This window comes from Oncorhynchus clarkii, unplaced genomic scaffold (assembly GCF_045791955.1).
Source record: "Oncorhynchus clarkii lewisi isolate Uvic-CL-2024 unplaced genomic scaffold, UVic_Ocla_1.0 unplaced_contig_531_pilon_pilon, whole genome shotgun sequence".
Classification (NCBI taxonomy): domain Eukaryota; kingdom Metazoa; phylum Chordata; class Actinopteri; order Salmoniformes; family Salmonidae; genus Oncorhynchus; species Oncorhynchus clarkii.
This window is the reverse complement of record NW_027260837.1, coordinates 98,670-110,000: the sequence shown is the minus strand read 5'-3', so window position 1 is coordinate 110,000 and position 11,331 is coordinate 98,670. Positions and strand designations below refer to the sequence as shown.

The 11,331-nt window shown below is 47.1% G+C and overlaps 1 protein-coding gene across 2 annotated transcripts in view; it reads right to left on the bottom strand.

Annotated features, from left to right (window-relative positions):
- LOC139401870 (coronin-7-like) overlaps nt 1-11,331 on the bottom strand; it is a 255,018-nt gene that overhangs the window by 177,186 nt on the left and 66,501 nt on the right. The gene's annotated exons all lie outside the window — the stretch shown is intronic.

Genomic DNA, 11,331 nt, shown 5'->3' with positions numbered 1-11,331 from the left:
CACAGACAGAGAGGCTATGAGAGAGACACATTGAGCAACTTGTTATGGCTAAGAGTCATGATGTTTGACAGCAAATATGACTCATAAACAACATGGTAGTAGAGGTGAAGACGTCACAGTTACAGTAGTAGAGGTGAAGACGTCACAGTTACAGTAGTAGAGGTGAAGACGTCACAGTTACAGTAGTAGAGGTGAAGACGTCACAGTTACAGTAGTAGAGGTGAAGACGTCAGTTACAGTAGTAGAGGTGAAGACGTCAGATACAGTAGTAGAGGTGAAGACGTCACAGATACAGTAGTAGAGGTGAAGACGTCAGTTACAGTAGTAGAGGTGAAGACGTCACAGTACAGTAGTAGAGGTGAAGACGTCAGTTACAGTAGTAGAGGTGAAGACGTCACAGTTACAGTAGTAGAGGTGAAGACGTCAGTTACAGTAGTAGAGGTGAAGACGTCACAGTTACAGTAGTAGAGGTGAAGACGTCACAGTTACAGTAGTAGAGGTGAAGACGTCAGTTACAGTAGTAGAGGTGAAGACGTCACAGTTACAGTAGTAGAGGTGAAGACGTCACAGTTACAGTAGTAGAGGTGAAGACGTCACAGTTATAGTAGTAGATGAAGACGTCAGTTACAGTAGTAGAGGTGAAGACGTCACAGATACAGTAGTAGAGGTGAAGACGTCACAGTTACAGTAGTAGAGGTGAAGACGTCACAGTTACAGTAGTAGAGGTGAAGACGTCACAGATACAGTAGTAGAGGTGAAGACGTCACAGTTACAGTAGTAGAGGTGAAGACGTCAGTTACAGTAGTAGAGGTGAAGACGTCAGTTACAGTAGTAGAGGTGAAGACGTCAGAGTTACAGTAGTAGAGGTGAAGACGTCAGTTACAGTAGTAGAGGTGAAGACGTCACAGTTACAGTAGTAGAGGTGAAGACGTCACAGTTACAGTAGTAGAGGTGAAGACGTCAGTTACAGTAGTAGAGGTGAAGACGTCACAGTTACAGTAGTAGAGGTGAAGACGTCACAGTTACAGTAGTAGAGGTGAAGACGTCACAGTTACAGTAGTAGAGGTGAAGACGTCAGTTACAGTAGTAGAGGTGAAGACGTCACAGATACAGTAGTAGAGGTGAAGACGTCAGTTACAGTAGTAGAGGTGAAGACGTCACAGTTACAGTAGTAGAGGTGAAGACGTCACAGCTACAGTAGTAGAGGTGAAGACGTCACAGATACAGTAGTAGAGGTGAAGACGTCAGTTACAGTAGTAGAGGTGAAGACGTCACAGTTACAGTAGTAGAGGTGAAGACGTCAGTTACAGTAGTAGATGAAGACGTCAGTTACAGTAGTAGAGGTGAAGACGTCAGTTACAGTAGTAGAGGTGAAGACGTCACAGATACAGTAGTAGAGGTGAAGACGTCAGTTACAGTAGTAGAGGTGAAGACGTCACAGATACAGTAGTAGAGGTGAAGACGTCAGTTACAGTAGTAGAGGTGAAGACGTCACAGTTACAGTAGTAGAGGTGAAGACGTCACAGATACAGTAGTAGAGGTGAAGACGTCACAGTTACAGTAGTAGAGGTGAAGACGTCACAGTTACAGTAGTAGAGGTGAAGACGTCAGATACAGTAGTAGAGGTGAAGACGTCACAGTTACAGTAGTAGAGGTGAAGACGTCACAGTTACAGTAGTAGAGGTGAAGACGTCACAGTTACAGTAGTAGAGGTGAAGACGTCACAGATACAGTAGTAGAGGTGAAGACGTCAGTTACAGTAGTAGAGGTGAAGACGTCAGTTACAGTAGTAGAGGTGAAGACGTCAGTTACAGTAGTAGAGGTGAAGACGTCACAGTTACAGTAGTAGAGGTGAAGACGTCAGATACAGTAGTAGAGGTGAAGACGTCACAGTTACAGTAGTAGAGGTGAAGACGTCACAGTTACAGTAGTAGAGGTGAAGACGTCACAGTTACAGTAGTAGAGGTGAAGACGTCACAGATACAGTAGTAGAGGTGAAGACGTCACAGTTACAGTAGTAGAGGTGAAGACGTCACAGTTACAGTAGTAGAGGTGAAGACGTCAGTTACAGTAGTAGAGGTGAAGACGTCAGTTACAGTAGTAGAGGTGAAGACGTCAGTTACAGTAGTAGAGGTGAAGACGTCAGTTACAGTAGTAGAGGTGAAGACGTCACAGCTACAGTAGTAGAGGTGAAGACGTCACAGCTACAGTAGTAGAGGTGAAGACGTCAGTTACAGTAGTAGAGGTGAAGACGTCAGTTACAGTAGTAGAGGTGAAGACGTCACAGTTACAGTAGTAGAGGTGAAGACGTCACAGTTACAGTAGTAGAGGTGAAGACGTCACAGATACAGTAGTAGAGGTGAAGACGTCAGTTACAGTAGTAGAGGTGAAGACGTCAGTTACAGTAGTAGAGGTGAAGACGTCACAGATACAGTAGTAGAGGTGAAGACGTCAGTTACAGTAGTAGAGGTGAAGACGTCAGTTACAGTAGTAGAGGTGAAGACGTCACAGTTACAGTAGTAGAGGTGAAGACGTCACAGATACAGTAGTAGATGAAGACGTCAGTTACAGTAGTAGAGGTGAAGACGTCAGTTACAGTAGTAGAGGTGAAGACGTCAGTTACAGTAGTAGAGGTGAAGACGTCAGTTACAGTAGTAGAGGTGAAGACGTCACAGTTACAGTAGTAGATGAAGACGTCAGTTACAGTAGTAGAGGTGAAGACGTCAGTTACAGTAGTAGAGGTGAAGACGTCAGTTACAGTAGTAGAGGTGAAGACGTCAGTTACAGTAGTAGAGGTGAAGACGTCACAGATACAGTAGTAGATGAAGACTATACTACTACTATGCATCTTGCTCATAAACGTGTTGTTGACAGGGAAGGATAGTGTGAGATCAACATTAAGATAATGTAATGACAAACAATGAGAGATCGTCTCAAAGGAGGATAGCCTGGAGAGGACAGTGACAACAGAGTGATTGACAGATTGACTCATCCAAACTGGAGGGAGACTGTTCTCAAGTGCTGCTTGTGAGAGATTCACAGAGGTCAAACCAGGACTTGTCCAAATGAAATAATGAATGAAAGGCTTGTTATTGTTGTTGAACCAGATTAGGTGACTTCTGCCCCCGACACCAGGTTCTATTACTGCTATGACAGAGTCTCTATGTTACTGAAACACTGCTACCATGGAAATTGGTGTCAAAACAACACTGTTAGAACGTTAAAACAACATTGTTGCAACATAAGACAATATTAGACAGGGGTGCAGCTGCCCTGAAACTGACACAGGGTCAGGGAAGAGGAAGGATGTAACTGAGCTTAGCTTTTGCGTAACGGCACAGTAGGTGTCACAACAATGTTGTGAGAACGTTAGACATGGTTCCTGCTCCCTTAACACTGATACAGGGAAGAGGTAGAGTGACAACTGGAGTTAATTTAATGTTACAGTAGTTGTCACAACATGCCTAAAGATCTTCAGTGGAAACTGATGTCAAAACAACGTTGTTGGAATGTACCTCAGGGCTGCTGCTCCCCTGACAGTGATATGGGGTCAGGGAAACGGAAGGGTGACTAACAACAGAGGTTAGGTTGGCCTAATGATACAGATCTTTAAGTCTGAAAAACACAGACAACCCCCTGTTTATGTGTGTTCATGTGTGTTCATGTGTGTTCATGTCTGTCTGTCTGTCCGTCCGTCCGTCCGTCTGTCCTCATCCATATGTGTGTCTTCCCATGTCTGCCTGCATTTGTGTGTGTGTGTGTGTACAGTACTCCAGTTACGCTGAGAGCCTACTCTGGGCTTTGAGTTAACAGGCTCAGTGGAAGTTTCCACAGAGTAAGCCGCTGGGCTTGCCCCCCCCCCCAAATTACTGTTGTCGCTTTTTACCACCCGTCTGTCGCCGTGCCAACCCTCGGAGGAGCGTGACACCACAGCTGTGCAACAACAAGGAGAGGGTTGACACGTGTGTGTGCTGTGTGTGGTGACATCTCTAAAGAGGGCAGTCGTCGCCCGGGCGCTCACACAGCGACACTAATCACCTCGTTGCAAGGCAGAGGAAAAACAAACACGTGGAATACCCGAGCTGCCGTGTAGTTAGTGTGACAAGGCCTCTCACTGTGAACTGTGGGAACCCCTCATTCAAGAAAATGGTTGAATCCCAAGGCTTGTTGTCATGTATGGGACTGAACCAACAGGTTTAAGAAAACAGGGGGTGCAAGTGGAGGAAAGAAAAAACAAATCTGAGCTGCCGTGTAGTGCAGAGCTTCTAGATTAAAGTTTGAGTGTCGGGCCGGGCCTCACTGTGGGAAGATCCCCGTTTCAGAATGTGAGGCAGTCCCCAAGGTCATCCATCACATATGAGACTGAACCAACAGGTTGAAGAAAACAGGGGTGAAAATGAGACATGATCATCTGCTCAAAGAGCTCTCCACATGTGCAGGGTGGGACCCATCCCACATATGGGCCCTATCAGGTCTAATTAAAAGCCCACTTCCCCTCCTCCCCTGCTCTCCCCTCTCTGACGTCTCCCTCACCACACTCCCAGCCTTGTGGTTTGGGGATCAAGTGCTGAGGGGGATAGAAACATGGCCTGGTTCATCTCTACTTCTTCATTTAAACGCCTCATTGCGTTTTTCTCTCCATGGCTCTTCTCCACTGGTTACATACGGAGGACTCCAGTATTTATGCTGCAGTAGTTTATGTGTCGGGGGGCTAGGGTCAGTTTGTTATATCTGGAGTTACTTCTCCTGTCCTATTCGGTGTCCTGTATGAATTTAAGTGTGCTCTCTCTAATTCTCTCTTTCTCTCTTTCTTTCTCTCTCTCGGAGGACCTGAGCCCTAGGACCATGCCTCAGGACTACCTGACATGACGACTCCTTGCTGTCCCCAGTCCACCTGGCCGTGCTGCTGCTCCAGTTTCAACTGTTCTGCCTTATTATTATTGGGCCATGCTGGTCATTTATGAACATTTGAACATCTTGGCCATGTTCTGTTATAATCTCCACCCGGCACAGCCAGAAGAGGACTGGCCACCCCTCATAGCCTGGTTCCTCTCTAGGTTTCTTCCTAGGTTTTGGCCTTTCTAGGGAGTTTTTCCTAGCCACCGTGCTTCTACACCTGCATTGCTTGCTGTTTGGGGTTTTAGGCTGGGTTTCTGTACAGCACTTTGAGATATCAGCTGATGTACGAAGGGCTATATAAATACATTTGATTTTGACACACACACACACACACACACACACACACACACACACACACACACACACACACACACACACACACACACACACACACACACACACACACACACACACACACACACACACACCCAATCAAATAGACAAAACACACTAATGTGCACTCACACTCACACAATCCTTCAGCCATTTATAGATCTGGTTGGTTGCACAGTAATGTGAGAATTGACAGAGTGTAGAAGCTCAAGGCCTTGCGGGGGGATCGGTTGGTACAGGGAGGTGGACGTTAGTTACACTGTGGAAATGTGGTCTCTATTGATTTCAATGGGAAGGAATCCCAGTCGGTAGTCTCCCTCTCCCCTGGGCCATCACACCACACTATACACGGCCCAACCAAAACAAAGGGCTTGAGCCAGTTCAATGCACCAGGCCAAGGCTGTGTGTGTGTGTGTGTGTGTAGCTGCTCTGCACTAACCATGGTCCTGTCCAAATCAACGTAGCATGAAGTGCATAAATCATTATCATCAAGGTTACAGGTTTGATTGTGTGTTTGGCCCACCCCCCCACCCCCCCCCCCACACACACACACACACACACACACACACACACACACACACACACACACACACACACACATCAATAGAGCGGTCTTTAAAGTAAATCCTCAGATGTACTGTCTCTTGGAGCAGCATACCAGGTATTGTATTCAACACCATCTGTGAGGTATATGGAGAACTCAGCATAATTGTTGGGGTCTTGTATCCAACACCACCTGTGAGGTATACGGAGAACTCAGCAGAAGTGTTGGGGTCTTGTATCCAACACCACCTGTGGAGGTATATGGAGAACTCAGCAGAAGTGTTGGGGTCTTGTATCCAACACCATCTGTGAGGTATATGGAGAACTCAGCAGAAGTGTTGGGGTCTTGTATCCAACACCATCTGTGAGGTATATGGAGAACTCAGCAGAATTGTTGGGGTCTTGTATCCAACACCACCTGTGAGGTATACGGAGAACTCAGCAGAAGTGTTGGGGTCTTGTATCCAATACCATCTGTGAGGTATATGGAGAACTCAGCAGAAGTGTTGGGGTCTTGTATCTAAAACCATCTGTGAGGTATATGGAGAACTCAGCAGAAGTGTTGGGGTCTTGTATCCAACACCATCTGTGAGGTATATGGAGAACTCAGCAGAAGTGTTGGGGTCTTGTATCCAACACCATCTGTGAGGTATATGGAGAACTCAGCAGAATTGTTGGGGTCTTGTATCCAACACCACCTGTGAGGTATACGGAGAACTCAGCAGAAGTGTTGGGGTCTTGTATCCAACACCACCTGTGAGGTATACAGAGAACTCAGCAGAAGTGTTGGGGTCTTGTATCCAACACCACCTGTGAGGTATATGTAGAACTCAGCAGAAGTGTTGGGGTCTTGTATCCAACACCAGCTGTGAGGTATATGGAGAACTCAGCAGAAGTGTTGGGGTCTTGTATCCAACACCATCTGTGAGGTATATGGAGAACTCAGCAGAAGTGTTGGGGTCTTGTATCCAACACCATCTGTGAGGTATATGTAGAACTCAGCAGAAGTGTTGGGGTCTTGTATCCAACACCATCTGTGAGGTATATGTAGAACTCAGCAGAAGTGTTGGGGTCTTGTATCTAACACCATCTGTGAGGTATATGTAGAACTCAGCAGAAGTGTTGGGGTCTTGTATCTAACACCATCTGTGAGGTATATGTAGAACTCAGCAGAAGTGTTGGGGTCTTGTATCCAACACCATCTGTGAGGTATATGTAGAACTCAGCAGAAGTCCAAATATCTCCATCCACTGGGGGACTATTAAACACATACCAAGCCAGATATTTCCTAAGCAACGTGGACACTAAACAAAGACAGAGATGATAACTCCTTAGTAAGATAAACACCACAGCCACAATGAACGGGGGATGTTTCAAATGGTACAGTACCATGGCAATGCCTTATTCAGGTAAAGGACATGTACTTATAATGTGTGTGTGGATCTGGGTCTGGGGTGTAGGGTGTGTGTGGAGGGGCTGGTGGGTAGGGTGTGTGTGGAGGGGCTGGTGGGCAGGGTGTGTGTGGAGGGGCTGGTGGGTAGGGTGTGTGGAGGGTCTGGTGGGTAGGGTGTGTGTGGAGGGGCTGGTGGGTAGGGTGTGTGGAGGGTCTGGTGGGTAGGGTGTGTGTGGAGGGGCTGGTGGGTAGGGTGTGTGTGGAGGGGCTGGTGGGTAGGGTGTGTGTGGTGGGGCTGGTGGGTACAGTGTGTGTGGAGGGTCTGGTGGGTACAGTGTGTGTGGAGGGTCTGGTGGGCAGGGTGTGTGTGGAGGGTCTGGTGGGCAGGGTGTCTGTGGAGAGGATGGTGGGTAGGGTGTGTGTGGAGGGGCTGGTGGGTAGGGTGTGTGTGGAGGGGCTGGTGGGTAGGGTGTGTGTGGAGGGGCTGGTGGGTAGGGTGTGTGTGGAGGGTCTGGTGGGTACAGTGTGTGTGTGGAGGGGCTGGTGGGTAGGGTGTGTGTGGAGGGGCTGGTGGGTACAGTGTGTGTGTCTCATATGCTTCCTCTGGGTGAATATTATGACAGATAGGAATGTCTGTAGAGGGAGGGGTTCATGACGAATGGAGAGCTCATAGCATGGATTTAATAAATGAGAGAGAGAGAGAGAGAGAGAGAGTACAGAGAGAGAGAGGTACAGAGAGAGAGAGGTACAGAGAGAGAGAGGTACAGAGAGAGAGAGGTACAGAGAGAGAGAGGTACAAAGAGAGAGAGAGAGAGAGAGGTAGGTAGAGAGGAGAGAGAGAGAGAGAGAGAGAGAGAGAGAGAGAGAGAGAGAGAGAGAGGGGTACAGAGAGAGCGAGAGAGAGAGCGAGCGCGAGAGAGAGCGTTGTGTTCTACAACCGTCTCTTCTCCTCTGTGTTCTATAACCAGCTCTTCTCCTCTGTGTTCTACAACCAGCTCTTCTCCTCTGTGTTCTACAACCAGCTCTTCTCCTCTGTGTTCTATAACCAGCTCTTCTCCTCTGTGTTCTATAACCAGCTCAGTAATAACTGACAAGTCCCACAGCAACTAAATGACTTAGTAATAACTGACATGTCCCACAGCAACTAAATGACTTAGTAATAACTGACATGTCCCACAGCAACTAAATGACTTAGTAATAACGGACATGTCCCACAGCAACTAAATTACTTAGTAATAACTGACATGTCCCACAGCAACTAAATTACTTAGTAATAACTGACATGTCCCACAGCAACTAAACGACTTAGTAATAACTGACATGTCCCACAGCAACTAAATGACTTAGTAATAACTGACATGTCCCACAGCAACTAAATGAAACAAGCTGTTTTAACTAAATGACTTAGTAATAACTGACATGTCCCACAGCAACTAAATTACTTAGTAATAACTGACATGTCCCACAGCAACTAAATTACTTAGTAATAACTGACATGTCCCACAGCAACTAAACGACTTAGTAATAACTGACATGTCCCACATCAACTAAATGACTTAGTAATACATGACATGTCCCACAGCAACTAAATGACTTAGTAATAACTGACATGTCCCACAGCAACTAAATGACTTAGTAATAACTGACATGTCCCACAGCAACTAAATGACTTAGTAATAACTGACATGTCCCACAGCAACTAAATGACTTAGTAATAACGGACAAGTCCCACAGCAACTAAATGACTTAGTAATAACTGACAAGTCCCACAGCAACTAAATGACTTAGTAATAACTGACAAGTCCCACAGCAACTAAATGACTTAGTAATAACTGACATGTCCCACAGCAACTAAATTACTTAGTAATAACTGACATGTCCCACAGCAACTAAATTACTTAGTAATAACTGACATGTCCCACAGCAACTAAACGACTTAGTAATAACTGACATGTCCCACATCAACTAAATGACTTAGTAATACATGACATGTCCCACAGCAACTAAATGACTTAGTAATAACTGACATGTCCCACAGCAACTAAATGACTTAGTAATAACTGACATGTCCCACAGCAACTAAATGACTTAGTAATAACTGACATGTCCCACAGCAACTAAATGACTTAGTAATAACGAACAAGTCCCACAGCAACTAAATGACTTAGTAATAACTGACAAGTCCCACAGCAACTAAATGACTTAGTAATAACTGACATGTCCCACAGCAACTAAATGACTTAGTAATAACTGACATGTCCCACAGCAACTAAATGACTTAGTAATAACTGACAAGTCCCACAGAAACTAAATGACTTAGTAATAACTGACAAGTCCCACAGCAACTAAATGACTTAGTAATAACGGACAAGTCCCACAGCAACTAAATGACTTAGTAAACTAAATGCCTTGTTTTTAGGATACTCCCAGGCCTGAGCTGGGGAGATGCCCAAATGGCGCAGGCCGGACAATGACGCGTCGCCAAGATAGACACAGACACAGACACAGACACAGACACACACACACACACACACACACACCTCTGTCATAATCTCTTTGCTCATTTTCCTCAGGTAAAGTAACACCGTGCTAAGAAGAGACCCGGCCTAAAGATATAGCCTTGGCAACATATGCCTTACATCAAATCTAAAAAGACGTGCCTTGACCTAAATGACAGGGTAGACTAGAGGGCAGTCTCAGCCAGATGTCCCCCTGTGTCTAGGCTCTTGTGACAGAGTTACGTACACGCAAGATTCCATTCTGGGTGCCGAGATTACCCTCTGTCTGACCTGTACAAAGTACCTGCATCCCAAATGGCACCCTATTCCCTATGTAGTGCACTACTTTTGACCAGAGCACTATGGGCCCTTGGGATCGGTTCAAAAGCAGTGCAGAGAAGTGTGCAATTTGAGACAGAGCCAATGTAATTTACCATGACAGCAGCTTTCAACAGACAGCTCCAGGATTGAAGGCAAATAAACGGCAGTAATATCAAACAGAACCCTGTGCATACACACACACACACACACACACACACTAGCCCTACATCTAACAGTCTGACGGTGATGATGTCACTGTGTCCGTTGTCCACACCAGATTTGATGGCACGCGTGCCTGACAGAGTCTCAGACACATGGTGATGTCATAATTCAGCAGCGCTCGCTGACAGCAGCGGCAGTGGTTGTGCAGCGGTGTGTGTGTGTATGTGTGTTTGTGTGTGGGGGGGGGGACACTCAGGAGGCCAGGGGGGCCCAGAGTTATCCATCAGGCTATAGAGCTCCCCCTTCCTTCCCAGTCTCCCCAAAAACGGTGTTTCAGATTTAGGGTAGGGGACCTTGCCTGGCGGCCACTCAACCTACAGAGAGCAGGGCTGCTGCTGACATCACAGGGCCCACAGAGGGCCCACAGAGAGCAGGGCTGCTGCTGACACCACAGGGCCCACAGAGAGCAGGGCTGCTGCTGACACCACAGGGCCCACAGAGAGCAGGGCTGCTGCTGACACCACAGGGCCCACAGAGACAAGGGCTGCTGCTGACACCACAAGGCCCACAGAGAGCAGGGCTGCTGCTGACACCACAGGGCTGCTGCTAACACCACAGGGCCCGCAGAGAGCAGGGCTGCTGCTGACACCACAGGGCCCACAGAGAGCAGGGCTGCTGCTAACACCACAGGGCCCACAGAGACAAGGGCTGCTGCTGACATCACAGGGCCCACAGAGAGCAGGGCTGCTGCTGACACCACAGGGCCCACAGAGAGCAGGGCTGCTGCTGGCACCACAGGGCCCACAGAGGACACAGCATCTGGACATCAGGCTGTCCAGAGAAACGAGTGGTATGTTTTCCTTAGCAGCAGAACAAAGAGAAACACAAAGGTCTGAGTTGTAGGAATCCAGGGAGTGAAGGAGGAGGGAGAGAGTGATGGTGCGTGACTTGGAGGGTCTGAATGGGGAAGTAGAGAGGAAGCGAGGAGGACAGGGCTCACCTGCCTCAACGATGGGGTCATTTGGGGTCAGGGACGGACCAATCCAACGGGAGAGGTACTTTGGAAGTGACATCATTAAATTGTGAGGCGAATAATAATACAGGTGTTGATGACAAAATGTAGAATTCTGAAAAGAGAGGAAAGACTGGTCTCTACAGGGAGGGAAACAGTCAGAGTGTGTG